Here is a 15984-nt window from a genome sequence, read left to right as displayed (position 1 = left end):
GGCAGAATTCCGAGATGACCCCCAGCATCCCATGGAGTACATATGTTTCCTCACTATTCAAACACTCATCAAGATGCTTCTGTGAAGGGATTTTGCAGATATATATTTGACCTAGGAAATGGGAGACTATTCTAGCCCTTAAAAGAGGTCAAGCTTTTCCTGCAGAAAGAAATCTGAAGAGTGAGAGGGATCTGACCTGAGAGGGGTCTCTGTTGTTTGCCTTGACGGTGGAGCCAAGGAATGAGTGGCCTGATGGAGCTGAAAGCAGCCCTCACAGACAGCCCACAAGAATGCAGCTGCATTCGAGTCCTACAACTGCAAGGAACCAAATTCTGTGACACCCACATGTGCTTGAAAGAAGACCCCAAGCTCTAGATGAGACAGGCAGTGAACCGCACCATTCCCTAGACTTTAGCCTTGTGAGACCTGGAGCAGAGAACTCAGCCACACCATGCCTGGGCTTCCAACTGACAGAACTATGAGCTGATAGTGAGTGTCATTGTAAACTAAGTTTGTGGTCATGTGTTACACAGTGGCACGCTGTGTCAGTTTGGGGCTTATTTTGCAAGGGGAACAACATAATACAGGACACATACTTTATATGATTATTTATAAGTCACCCAAAGAACAGTATACAAAAGAGTGCAGGAAATCTGTCCACACACTAAGACCAAGGAATCCAGCTGAGGGCCTGGATCCCACAACAATGTCCTACATGAGTTGAGCTGAATACCCAGAGCTCATAACAATGCCTCCCATGAATCCAACTGGAGGCCCAGAGCCTATGACAATGTCTCATGCATGCCTGTTTCACGGATCTGGTGGGAAGGCCCAAAGGTCAGTGGTGGAATCTACAAAGTCTGTGCCAGCAGGAAGAAGGATCTGTGCTAGCAGGCTGAGGGATCTGCACTGGAGCCAGGAAGTGATGCTCAGAAGAACCACAACTCCCCCAAAAGGTACCACGGCCATCCTCGGCAACTGTGAGGTCCCGAGCTCCTCCGATGATCAGGATGGCCGAGTTCCCATCAGGAAAGCCAATGCAGCAAGCTTTTCCAGGAGGCCGGCAGTGTACCATGTTCCCCTCTGGAACCAGGAAGCTATGCTCAACTGAGGACCAGAGGTCCCCAAAGTGAACCAAAGCCATTCTCAGTGCCAGTGAGGTCCCGAGCTCTCCAGAGGATGAAAACAGCCAAGTTCATCGGAAAGCCAGCTCTCCACGGTCTCTCTCAGCTCCCAACAGCCTCCTTTTCCTTCTCTGGGTCTGCCTCTTATGCTGCTGACAACAGTCCTCAGGTGGGCCTCCCACACCCAGCACCACTCATTCAGTTCAGCTGGGAGTTATAAGCTGACCACCAGTTATCAATCCACTACACACACTCACCCCTAGAAATACTGAGCCACCAGATCCTTTCAGAAATCTCTTCATTCCATCCTCTCCTCTCTACCTTCTCTTCTGTTGTCTTTTGCTCAGAAGTTCATCATCTTCCTCAACCAGAACAACAGTCCCTTTGCAGAACAATGACCTCGGTGGTCCCTTTCCATGAGCACCTTCTGTTTCTGTTCCCCTTAACACTAGTCCTTCTAATGTACACCTCCTGCTTTCTGACCATGTGTGCTCTACCCTCTACCTTTGCCTGTTTGGACTCCCAGTAGCTTTTTATTTCTATAGCAGAGGAAACTCTAACAAAGACAGGTAGAGCAGGTGTGCTCACTGCATTTATGGAAGAAACATTTCCCATGTGCTGCCTATGTCTACCCTGTGCTTGAGATGGGGGCTCATGAGTATCACAGAGTCCCTGACTTCAAGGTGCTTGCTTTGTAGTGAAGAAATAGGCACACAGATTAGGAATTACGAGACTAGGTAGTAAGAGCAAGCTAGAGATAGGTATGGGGATGTTCAGAAGGGGCTTTAACATCTGAATGAAAGGTACAAGATGTGGGAAAGAATAGGAGTGGGACTGTGGAAAGTTAAGTTTTGTTGTAAGGAAGATGTGAACTGACTCTTGGTGGATATGTAAGAGTTAACCAGGCAAAGGGGATGGGTGGTGATGAAGAGCCAGAGGGGATTTCTTGGGAGGTATACATAAAACTGTGCAAGTGAGACACATCAGGTAGTGAAATGCAGGCAGGCAGAGTGCTGGGAAGCATGGAGCTGGAGTCCAGGAATAGTGAAGAGGAAGTGACACTGGAGATGCAAATGATATTGAGCCAGAATTCCAGAATAGATATGACTGAGCTATGTGTAGAAAATCATACATTTCTAGGAACCAGCTGGGAGGATCCATGTAAAGTTCAGGGATCAGCGTTATTACAAGCACCTTAGGTGGACCTGAAGCAGATGTTTTCTGGTTGATGATTTGAGAAACACTGTTACCAGCAGTGAAAGGAATATGAGCATCGTGGCGGTGGAGGTGTGTTTTGCATATTTCCAGAGTAGCCCTTCTAGAAGTTTATGAGGGGCTGAGTGAGCTTCTTCCAATTATAACGAGGAAAGGAAAGATTTAGTCCATTGGGAAAAGGCTAATGATCCAAACTACAATAGAGGTGGTGGAGATGGAGAGAAGCCAGATTCTGGAATTCTTTTATAAACAAAATCTGTAGGATTTGCAAATGATTAGAAATTAGAGGTGAAGGACCTGGAGGAGCCAAGTTTCTAACACAAGTGTTTGGGTGGATGGTGGTATTTCCAGCTGAACAAGAAAATACAGAAGGAAGATCTGATGGAGCTGAAAGCAGATTAAGCCAGTTCTGGACATGTTGAATGTGGGATGCCTGCAAACATCAGTGTCATGTCCAGCAGGCATTTGGATGAATGAGCGGACACTCTGAGGAAGCCCTGGCATGACTGATCAGATTCTGGAGTCCACAGAACACAGGTGCTAAGGGGGGTGTGGGGTGGTTGTAATTATCCATAAAGAGAAGCTAACAGGAGCAGAACAATGTGCAAAAGACAGAATCTCAGGTAGCACCTTTGGTAGATGCCTGAGGTGAAGACATAAGGCTGCAAAGCAATAACTAAGTGTGCAGTTAGAAGATAGTGATATCACAGAAGCCAGAGGAGTAGAAAAATGCTCAATGGGAGTAAATATAATAGAGAGCTTGAAAAGGGGAGGGATGGAATAATGTCCCCTGCACTCAGCACAGATGGCCGTTGATAGCCCCAGTGAAAGCATTTTCAGGTAGGTGGTGAAGGGAGGAGTCAGGCAGAAGTGCACCAGGACGTATGCACTGTGTCTTTACAAAGCTTGAACAATAGTGGTGGTAGAGGCTGGGAGCTGAGTGTCAAGGGAGGAATTCTTCCACATAAAAGACTAAAGTACATTGGAGTGTATTTATAAATTGAAGGCCAGGAGGTTGCAGGCAGGGGGAGACTGAGGATGTAGGAGGGAAATGACAAGACCTAAGGAGCAAGGTTCTGGGGGGCATGAGAAGGACAAGGGTCAAAGGCCCTGAGGAGAGGTAACCCTGCACTTCCTCACATGAGAGTGGAGGAAGGGAACAGGGTGTGGATAAGAGAGTCTAAGTGATCTGAATTTTCATCATAGAATAGGAGTCAAGTTTCTCTGCTAAGTACAAGTTTGTGGCTTAAAAAAACACCATTTCTTTGCTGACTGCCATAAAATAGCATTTCGATGTTGTATTTGTTAGAATTCCTGTAGTCTTCAGTTTTGAGACAAACTAGCACAGCTGGTAAAAAAGTTATCTGCTTTTGTATCTGCGTGGACCTGGTGGAGCTATGGGGAGTGGTGCTTGATGTCAGGATCCAGCGACACTAGCAGACCTTGTTCTCTCTGCGTGGATGCACAAGGCTGGCCTGCTGGCTGGGTTTTGTTCTTCACACTGGCTTTGTTCATAGGCATGTTCTTTATCAGGAGTCACAAACCAGCTGTATGAGAAAGCAGTTCCAACAGATGGAAGAACAAGAGTCTTCTAGAAACTTCTGAGACAGTCTGGACATTTAACTGTCAAGCTTATGTCCTTTATCTATCCTTCATCTGAGGCACTTGAGATTAGGGAAGACAGTGGTTCCCCATGGTCAGAGCATCCAAATTTCTGATTCAGTGATGCCTGAAAACCTGCATTTCTAACAAGTTCCCAAGATAGGCTGAGGCTGTCAGTACTGGGACCACAGTTTGAGATGCACTGCTCTAGAGGCAATCATGGTCCAGCCCCCACCCCAAGAAGAGGAAATGCCCTTTGCACCCAACTTCTGTTCCTAGAGTCAGCCTCTTAGCATATATCTGGGTGGTTCTGTGAACTATGTCCTCCTGAATTCAGATGTTGATGCCCTTACCCCTGATGTGATGGTCAGTCCACCAGCCAGAAACAGCCCCCACCAGGATCTCAATATGCTGGCGCTTTGATCTTCAACTTTGCAGCTCCTAGACCCTGAGAAATAATCTGTTGTCTTTGCTACCCAGCGGTGATTATTTTAGTATAGCAGTCCAAGCAAACTACTACGAATATCAAACACTAGTGAGAAAGCAGAGAAAATGGATTTCCCTCACTGCAGATGGGAATGTAAAATGGTACAACTACTTTGGAAAACAGTTTGGCAGCTTTCAAAACAAACATCAAATACAGTATTACTGAGAAACTGCACTCCTGGCTATTTGTCTTGGAAAAACAAAGGCTTGTGGTCACACAGAAATCTGTATACTGTGTGACTATATATAGCTGTTTTGTTTGTAATAGCCAAAAGCTAGAAGCAATCCAGATGCCCTTAGGAGGGTGAATGGTGGTTAAATAAGCCGAGGTACATCTATACCACAGAATATCACTCAGCAAACAAGGAACAGTCTGTCAAGATATATGTAGCAAGCTGGATGAATCTCCAGGGGATTCCTTTAAATGAAACATGCCAACCTAAAACAGTTACATGAGATACAATTCCATTCATATAATATTATTTAAATGACAAAATTATACAGTTAGAAAGCAAACTAATGGTTGCCAGAAGTTAAGGAGAAGGAGTAAAGGCTAGAATGAGATAGATGTGGCTACAAAGGGGTAATGGGAAAGTTCCTTGGGTGCATGTATCTAAACTGTATTGTTCTCCATATCCTGGCTGTCATATCATATTACAGTGTTACAGGTCTTATCATTGGGAAAAAGTTGGGTGAGAAGTTTATGGGATCTCTTTGTATTATTTCTTAGAACTTCATGTTAATCTATAATTATCTGAAAACTTAAAAAAACAGCATAATACAATAATAAACTAAGTCGATGGGCTTCTAATATGTGAAATGTAATTTGTATGAGAATAATGGCAAAGAGGAAGTAAAAGAAGTAAACTTTTAAAGTATTATGGAAATTAAATTGGTATTTATTTGAGCTAGGTTATTTTAAATTGAATATTTATTATAATCTCCAGGGCAAATAAGTGGGAAAAATATACTAATGGAAACAAAATAGGAAATTAAAATGGCTAGAAAAAAGGCAGTACTAGAGAAACAGCAAAACAAATGAGCCCTACGATATATGAAAGAAAACAAGTAGCAAAATGGCAGCTGCAGATCCTACTTTGGAAAAGCACTGTGCTTCAGTGCCTTGTCGTAATGGTTGGGTTATGATGGATATGGAGTCCACGTTGATCTAATGTGAGGTTAGCCCACCTAGTGACTGTAAGACTCACTCTCTCACTGCACAAGGAACAGGAAGACATGGTTGCTGCTGACCTTCACATGGAGATAAACTGGTTCTTGGCTAACATTGCTCAGGTCCAGGTTTCTACTGCTAACACATAAGGCCCTTTCCGGACAGACAAACCAGGTAGATATGACTTGCAAGAACCTGGCTTTGCAAGTAGAGATCCTATGACTAAACGGACATCCTTTCCTCCAGATAGATCCAGCCTCATGCCTAGGCCTATGGATGAGTGCGTGAGTGAATTCCATCCCTCTTACCCCCTCCCCAGGGACCTAGCACAGCATGTAGTCTGTACAACAAGACAGCACCTCTGAGCCTTGCCTGAAACTTCTCTTCCTTTAGAATATTTACATGAACCAATGTATTTTACTGATTAAGCCAATTGGAGCAATCTTTTCTCTTTCATGTAACCAAAAATACACAACATACGTAATTTTTTTGAAGTAAGAAATGAGATGTTATAAGGAATAGGGTCCAAACATGGAACTGTCTGAACTAAAAATGTGGCAGAAGGTAACAAGGGTAATTCTTTCTACCCTAAGCTGGGAAGTTGGTGACCTTTGTATGTTGCAGCAAAAGAGCTGGTTAAAATATTTTTATTATACGTTAGAACTCTAATCACATTTCTACCAAGTCTGTTGCAGTAGGACATCTGGTTGAAGGTAAAAATCAGGATGGGTGCATTTAACACATCTTGTAGCTTTCAGTTAGGTCTTACATGAGGGATACACGCTTAGACTGCAGGAGGCCTTTCTGAAAGCAGAAAGAGATAACCACCCAAGAACTGACTTTCTTGGCCCGTATCATATGCTCCGTTCTTTAATAAAACATCCTGACCAAAGCCCATGGTAATTGTAATTGTTATGGTAATTGTAATTTTATGTTTCAATTAAACATTACAGAATTATAGAAGCAAATGAATCATTATTATGAAAATAGAGGGTTTTTTTCCCTATGAAAAATAAATGCTTTGGAAAACTTGATAGAAGTCAATTGCTTGAAATATTTCTCTTAAACTACAACAATTAGGGTAAATCATTCAAATTTCTAAGGATTCTTCTTTCATATACTTCTCAGGAATCCTTAAATTCTCATTTTATGTTAGGAAAGAAAGCTGGGAGGGCCTCAGGGAGAGTACTGGCCCATTGTGCACATGGCTCTGGGTTCCATCTTCAGCAATGCAAAAAAAAAAAACATGAAAGAAATGAAGCAAGGAAGGAAGGAAAAGAGGAAGAGAAGGAAAGAAAGAAGAAGAGGGGGAGGAAATCTTAGATACTTTGATGTCTCTTGGCTAAGGCTTATGTGAAAAAGACCCATACCTGAAGAACAGACCTTAGCTGCAGGCCAAATATTACTGAACAGTAAATGAGTTAAAAGAAAATGTTAATAATGTTTACAATATATATGTATCCCTGTTATATCTCCTTTTGAATGGAGATTGACCAAGATTGCAAAGAAGTCACAAGCATGGTCAGTACATGTTGGTGATCCTCAAAGTCTAGGCTAAAAATACAGACATTCTCTGTCTCCTCATGCGCATGCTCCCAGCAGGCATCCTGCAACATGGGGACAACCATAACGAAGACTCTGGTAACTTCACCGGGCTGTGGATGAAGACGGTCTGAAGTTTATCCAAGTGCTTGATTTTTAATTATATGAACGAATTTATTTCTGTTACTGTTTGGATTGTGTTTGCTGTTTGTTTCCCAACAGATACAAAAAGCAGCCTTCTGTATTTGGGTGTGGGGAAGACAGTGCTAAAAGTGGATTAAAATGTGCAACCAGGGCATATCTCCCTTGGAGGAGTTTTGAGCAATACAAATTGTTGTTGTTTCCTCTCAGCTAGCGACAAAGGGGTAATGTTTTAATTCCCTCAGTGATCTCTTACTGCCCCACATAGGTTGGCAACAGGGTCAAATGCCCAGCTGGGCTTCCACTTAACCTGCCTCTGGTTGTTGTAAAGTTTGTTCTACCCAAAGGCCAGTGGATGAGTTACAGTGGGACACCCAGACTATGAGCCAAATGGGCCCTTTAAAAATGGACAAAATGAAATATTACTTTAAGTACAGCAGCAGAACACATTAGGATGGCAAGGACAGGATGAGTCTACTTGCTTTAGCAAAGGTGTTCAACAGGGTGAGTCCCTGGGTCCTCCCAGGGTACTGGTCCCTCTCTGTGGGACATTCACTCTAGAACATGGGGACCTGTTTGCGATGCAGACAGTAGTTGAACTGGCACTGGTCTCATTTGCCCATGGTTCTACTGCTCACCCTTTCCTTACTCTGATCTGTCTTACACAAAGAATGAACTCTGCAGAATGTTTCCCAGGCTGAGAATAGCTCAGACAGAGGGGCAGGAAGGAGGGAGAAGCCAGGGTATTTCTCCCACCCCTTATCTGGCCCAAGTGACATATGATGTGACATCATACAAACGCCTCTCTAATGACCTTCGCCTCCCCACTCTGACCCACAGGAAGCATTGAATTCCAGGGACTACTAATCTCTGAGCTGGCTCTGGGTTTGCTTTTGAGCGTTCTGACTCTTCCTTCTCCTGGGCAACCAGTTTCCTGCACCATGTCCCTCTGTTTTAAATACTCAGTTTTTCTTCTGAGAAGATCCTGACAGATGCAGTAGCTGTCCCAAAACTTCAGGAGGATGGTTCCGAAACATAGTGGCCTGTGTCTATTCTGTAGCTGAAGTTTTATTTATCTATTTGTCTCACATTTAATAAGCACTCATGTTATTATTTTCCCCGTGCATTCTCAACATTTCTTCTATTTATGACTTGAAGTTACACATCATCTTATAAATGGAATTTCTTGTTTTCTAGTTATTACATCTTGGCATAATACTTTCCAAACACCATTTTATGATATTCCACACTTAAAAAGCCACCTGGATATTCTCCCTTTCTAGTCTTTTTGTTAAACTATCTTTAAGCCTCCTTGCATGTTTTTGTAATATGTAACGCAGACTCTGTTACTACAGAAAAGTTTCAAAAGACTTGTGCAGCTGGGAACTTTTTGATGATTTCATTTTATAAGTCCTTTGGAATGAACGTGGGCATTAAGAGGCACAATGAATACAATATCAGTTTAACAAGATTTGAGTGGCCTTATTTTTACAGAGAAGTTAACATTTCTAGACATTTTGTGATTCCACTAGTGGCTTTCTCTGTAATGTTTAAAAAATGGAATTTATCCGACATATAAAATGTACAAAATAGAAAAGTTGTCATAAATCTTTTATACTAAAGTGTTTTTCAATTGCTTCAGAAAGAAACAAGATGAGAAAGCCCAGGTGCTATTTGTTAAAGTGTAGGGTTGATGTTTCAGCATCTCAGAGGGATGTAATGAAAGAAACCAAAGAACATAGGTCACATGTTTGACGGGAACTCACCAGAGCAATCAGACCCATCTGGCTCTCTGTGTGAAACAGGAATGTGAAAGGCCGCCAAAGCAACGAAAAGCACACCCTCCCTCTTGGTGGGCCCCCAGTCTGCCCCCGTCCTGGCCACGATGCCTTCCCAGTGTCACAACACAGCAGCCCAGGGGCAAGGGGCAGGGTGCAGGGTGCAGGGTGCAGGGTGCAGGGTGCAGGGTGCAGGGTGCAGGGTGCAGGGGTGGATCTCTATGCTTTTGTGACAGACTTGCTGTGGTAATCACATCACCATTTGGGCTGCCAACACAAGTTGTCCATACTAAGGAGGTTGCATGAACACATTGCTTGGGTTAGAAAAGTTAGAAGACCTGTCAGGGAGACATCGGTTCTCTCTTATCTGTATGCTGGTGAACACCAGGAGACTTTAAGAGTTGTGTGTCTGGGCCACCACAGATACTTCAGGTAGTTTTTCTCTTAGGCTTACCAGGGAAATTTGCACTTTGCACTAAAAATACATAAAGGTTGTTCAATATCTTGACATATATGTATATATCTGTATTGCGTGTGTGTGTATGAGAGCTTTCAATATCTGTATGATTTCTCTCACCTCTTTAAATAGCTGTGTATTATTCTTTCCCATGGATGGTTAAACCAGTGGCATTAGTGGCCAGTTTGAATATTTTCAGTATTTTGCTATTACAGACGTTGTTGCAGTAGCCATCCTTTCCTTCAGTGAACTTTCTTGGCTATTTCTATAGGATGACTTCAGGGTCAAAGGGTATGTACATTTTACATGTTAGTAGCAATCACTGTAGTGTCTTCTTGGAATATGATGGCAATGTATACTTACGCAAACATCAGAGAATGTTAATTCAAGTCATTATTGCTTCTTTCTAACTTTTAGAGTTGAGTAGCTTGGCTATTTGGCATCAATATTAAAGGATTGTGGTTCTTGGCAATTGATTGCAGGATCCTTTTATTTTCTGAGTGCCTTGATGGTGGGCTTGGTAAGCAAGTTTGGGGACAGAGGCTGACACACAGATAAATATTCCTTGGTAATCTCAAGAAAGGGAAATTTGAAGGGAGAAGTGTGGAATTTAGGAGGCCAAAGACTGGAGCAGTGAGACTAGGACCCGTGGTGATGCGGAGTGGGTAGGAGAAGGGAAAAACAGAAGCAGGGTTTCCTCATACTACAGCACAGAAGGAAATCGGCAGAGGGGAAGACAGATTCTCAGTGGGGGGTGAGTGATGCGCATCTCTACCCACCACCAAGTTGCCAGTAAATTCAACACTGATCAGTATTTATTTTTAAGTAAATTCCTCTGGAGTTGCTCAGCAAAGAAGACAAGTGAGCAGCAGGCACTGGAGTTCGTGTATATCAGTAGTATGATTGTAGTGTATAGTAACTGTAGTATAACCACATTGTATATCATTTGTGCAATTGAGATAAAGGTCAATAAAACACCCAGGCCCTAACCATGCAATATTATAACAACCGCTATTGTAATTTTAGTGGGTTACTGACTATCCCTCTTCTAGGCATATTGTTTATGTGACAGTTTCTATACAGTTCTGCATCTTGCTTTGTAAATTGGATATTAATGTGTATGTGTATAGTTATGAACAAAATTACATGATGAAGCAAGATTTTTATATTCATATTTTGCAAGTTTTATTGTGCCCAAAAGCAATCACAAACGTATTACATTCATCACTGCATATGAATGTAGTGCATATTTGGGATTCTGTCCTCAAGGCTGAAAGTTCAGTGTACATGTTGTAGGGATGTGTTTGGGGATGAAAATATGACTATAAATATGTTTTGGGGGCTCTTGATGTCACTTTCAGTTCTAAACATGGAAAATGATATTGATTGAAATATGCACTCCAACTTTTGCATATTTCAGCATTTTGTATTTTGGTTCTTCATCACATTGAATTATTTTTTAATAAGCAGTTGAAAGCTAAAAATTCAATCTGATTATACATGTCAGCATGGAAAAGAAGGACTATATTTTCTCCTTAAGATGATATTTTCCCAAAATACAGTTTCACTCTTGGAGTTTCATGCTTTATTGAACCTTGCATGTATCGACTTAAGTACGCAGTTAAGTATTTAAGTATAGAGTTAATGAAATATTTCAGCAAAGGGAAATCACAGAGTTAACTACACACTTTGCTTACATTTTACCAAGTAATACACAGATCATCTTTAACATCTGGATTATAAATAGTCACAGAAGTGGCAATTAATATTCAGTTATAGATAATGAAGGCATTTCTGGAAAGAAAACCATATTCTTATCTTCATAATATATAAAAATAAGAAATAGTCATGTAACCCCCACACAATGCTTAATATAACTTAAAATTTCTTGTTATAAAATTTAGGATCAACTATAGAGTTTAAATTTCTAGTTTTATGAAGACTACAGCAGATTTTTAGTAGTCTTTGAGGAAGTTGAAGGGCCCAGCAGGAGTAGATTAAAGGTATTCTTCTTTCTGTGGTAGTGTCACTTTGGTATTTCAGGGTCCTGAGGTAAAAGTAAAACCCTGAGCAATCTCTATCCACTTCCCTCTAATCTTGGGGTTCTGTTGGAATTCTAGGGTCCTAACTTCCTACTTTTGGTTTGATTTGGTTCCTATGCTCACATTCCTGAAATCTTCCACTGCTACCTGTGTTTCTTTCTGATCTTTTCTGGCTGACACCACGACCACATATCCAGAGTTTCAGAGGTTTCTGAATCATTTAGTTAGGTAATTTTGACCCTGCTGCATCAGATTTCAAATGAGCTGATGATGGCAATTTAATAGAAATGATTAGTGTCACTCAAGATACACAAATTAAGTATAGCTTTACTGAGAAAGCTCAAAGTTTATAGTGCGTACCAGTCAGCAGGTTATCTTGGGGAAGTCAATTATGTCTTGAGTCATTTATTCTTTTAGACCATTTCTGTATTGATTAGTGAACTACAATTCCAAACATCATCTTTTTCCTCCTCCTCCTCACCCTTACACCTCCTTACCCTTACCACTTCCCCTGCCCTTTTCTTACCTTCTCTCTCTTCTCCTCCTCCCCCCATTTTTTGGAGAGAAGTCTCATTAAGTCACTGAGTCATCCAGGTAGGGCTTGAACTTCTAATCTTCTTGCCTCAGCCTTCCACAGTGATGGAGTTACAGGTATGTTCCAGTTTTATTCATTTTTAATGATCAAATGAATATGATTTTAAAAAATGTAATTTTAAACTTCTGTGATTTTAAATTATATGTTCTTGAAATAATACATGAGAAAGAGTATTTGGTATCTACATGCAAAATATTCAAATGCATGTTTGAACGAGTACAATAGATTTTTAGTAAAATACAAAATTTGTTAAGACCTTGTTATTTCCTTAACTTTTGGATCAATTTTAAATCAGATGAGTTTATTTGTTTATTAGTAGGTTGCTTGAGAAATTTCTAAGAAATACAATTTCTAAATCTTGCTTAACTCTTTGGGAGTTAACGAATTATACTCCTTAACATACAGATTTGATTTTTAAACAAAGCCATATTCTTCTTCTAAGTGGTTATCCATTTTGATTTTGTGCAGTCGTATATATTCCTGGATGAAATGCAATACATATATAAATGCTGTGAAATCAAAGCAGTTTTTAGAAATCTCCTGTTATATCATTTTTTATAATATATATTCTACCACTAAGGAAAGCCTAAAGCAAGATAAAAATATTTTTCTTATTTTTTAGTTTATTTCAATATGTAAAGTCAACCAATTCCTCTCACGTTACAAAGAACTGTTAAAAAGCATCAAAAACTGTAGCTAATGTTTCATGATTGCCACAAGTCTTGCTCAACAATTTTACAAAAAATTCATAGCCCAAAAGAATTGGCTAAGGAAGCCAAGTACGATTTTTATCAGAAACAGAGATTTGAATAATGTTTGAAATAATAAGTGTGAAATAAATAGTAAAATATGAATTAGTAAAACTTCTAATTTTAATAATGTTGAAATATCCTACAAAAATAGTTTTAAATATAAATATAACTGTTCTAGATAAATGAAAATGATGGAAGTATATGGTATAGATTGGTTACATATTAAGCCCTTGACTTTTTAAAAATAAAAAGTTTCTTTGAAAATAAATATGCCTCTAATAAAACATTGAAAATCTGACTAAAATTACTTTGACTGTTGGTACATGAATCTCAAACACTTAGTTTTAAAAGATTGATGAAGCAGTTGGATTTTCACAATAATATATACAATCACTATGAACTGATAGATTCTTTCACCTCAACCCATGTTTACATTTCAAGCATACATTTTATTAGGAAAAAATTAATACTAACTATACTAGCTCATATATCTATTTTACAAGTTATTCTTGTTTGAAATGCTTAAAAGAAAGACATTGAAAGCAAATATATAGATAGATATAGATAAGATAGTTATACTATTAATTTCTCTTAGTTCATTAAGGAGAAAGGTTTGTGCTAATGTTGTTTGGATAATTAAATGTGGATATCTTGTACTCTGAGGAACTAATTCAAGGATAACAATACACAATATATTAGCTATTGTTATCCTCCTATTATCTCATTTTGAAATTTTGTTTTATTTTTTCTCTTTAAAATTAAAAAATAAATAAATATACAAATGAAGAAAATAAAATTCTGAAACTCAAGGTGTACTTGCAAATTTGTAAGAAAATTATCTAGGAAAAATTATAAAAATGGGCAAAGTAAGTGAATGGTAATCTCACAGAAGATGAAACAAATGGTTAATAAATATAAGCAACATGGGCCAGACACACTAGTAGTGAGATGTTAACAGGTTAAAATAATAATATCCTCAAAAAAATCCTCATTAGATCAGCAAAATGTAAAGGTTGATAATGTCCAGTGCTTTTAAGGCCATAGTTACATGTTGGTCGTGTATAAATGGTTAGCATCTGTTATGGCTCAGCTCTAGAAAGTCCCCCGAGAGTCTCATGTGTTCAGAGGTGAAGCTTTTGGAGGTGATTGAGTCTTAGGGATGTTAAACTCATCAGTGGATTGATGTATTCATGAGTTCATATGTAAATATGCTATTAGAAAGTGAGGCCTGATTCAAAGAGGCAGATCACTAGGGACATGCATACGGAGGGTAAATTTCCCTCCCCAGCTTCTTCCTTCTGTCTGTACCTCCCGGATGCTATGAGGTGAGCAGCTTTCCTCCACCACACCCTTCCACCATGATGTTTCTGTCTTGGAGCCACTCTACTATGGTCTGAATGCCCTGAATCATAAGCCAAATTAAACCTCTCCTCCTTTAAGGTAGGAATATCTGGTATTGGGAAATGGAAATGTCGACTAATACAGTATCTTTTGAAAAATCTATGTATTATGTATGAAAAGTACTATGTATGAAAAAGTACTATGTCTGAAAAAGTACTATGTATGAAAAAGTACAATGTATGAAAAGTACTATGTATTAAAAGTACATGTATGTATTAAAAGTACTATGTATGAAAAGTACTATGTATTAAAAATTTTTAAATAGCCATTCTCTTTGATATAGCAGTCCCACTTTAAAAAATATATCCATGTTCACCTATATATGTGTGTATGTGTTATTTAAGAGGATAATTATGCATATAGGTAAAGCTATGTATATAAAAATGCACATTTGCAACAATACTTTTCTAATAGCAAATATCTAGAAGCAAGTCTATGAACAATTGAATAACTAGATCAGTTACAATATATCTATATTACAGAATTCTATGCAGCCATTAAGATGATGAAAGGAGTGACTTACCTGTAATCACAAACATTTCATGGTATATTGTTAAATAAAAAAATTGAGACCAAATAATTTAAAATGATGCCAATAGTCTAAAGTAGTCCAGGATATGTAGTTCCCTGAGGTATCTGGTGGGTGAAAATGTCAGTCCTCTCTGAAAGAAGCTCATTTTTTTCCTATTTTTCAAATGATTATCTTGAAGTATAAATTCTCAACAGAAATGATCAGCTTGCAACCAAAACATTATTCAAAAAACAGGGAAATTATGTAGCATGAGTAAGAAACAGCTGGACTAGAGATATCAGAAAAAACTTAAATACTTCAGATAAAATAATTACGATTAGCATGTTTAAATAAATAGAAAGAAAAGTTTGAATATTTGTATAAAGGTTAATAAAGTACATAAAATTATCCATCAAATGAGCAAGAATCAAATAGCACACCTAGAAATGAAAAATATAATAACTGAAAAGAGCAAACACTTCTATGGATGGGCTTAGCAGTAGATTAGATGCAGCTGGAGAGAAAATTAGTGATCTTAAAGACAAATAAACATGAAGAAATTATATGAAATTTTGAACATAAATGAGATGCAAAATGAAGGAATAAGTGGTTAAGTAAAGTGATGGGTAGAGTGGAAATGTGTCTAATTGAAGTTCCAGAAGGAAAAGCAGCAGAAAGAGGAGTAGAGGTAGTATTTGAGAATAAGATGTCTGATATTCTAAAGGACCTGGTAAAAAGTATCTTCTTCCAAATTGAATCTGGAATGTATGAAATCAGATGGGATAAATACAAAAGAAAACCCACAACTAGATAAATCACAGTGCAACTGGACAGCAATAAAGATAAAAGAGGTTCTTTTAGGAGATATATTACCATGGAAGGCGACAAACTGACAACACAGGTCTTGACAGCAGCAAGAGAAGCCAAGAGTCTGTGGAATGACGTATTCAATGTACAAAAGGAAAAGTATTTTCAATCTAAAGCTCTATGCTTAGGAAAAAAATCTTTTCTGCATGAAGCCAGAATGACGACATTTTCGGGCCATCAAAAACAGGGAGTTTTGTGTTAGCAGAACTTTGCCAAAGAAAAACCTAAGAGTGTGTTAGAGGTGGAAGGAAAGGAAGGGATCATATATTAAAGGTCCAAGATACAAGGAGAGAGAGAGAG

The sequence above is a fragment of the Chinchilla lanigera genome, unplaced genomic scaffold, assembly GCF_000276665.1.
Source record: "Chinchilla lanigera isolate Chin_1 unplaced genomic scaffold, ChiLan1.0 scaffold00061, whole genome shotgun sequence".
NCBI lineage: Eukaryota > Metazoa > Chordata > Mammalia > Rodentia > Chinchillidae > Chinchilla > Chinchilla lanigera.
This window is presented reverse-complemented; position numbering follows the sequence as displayed.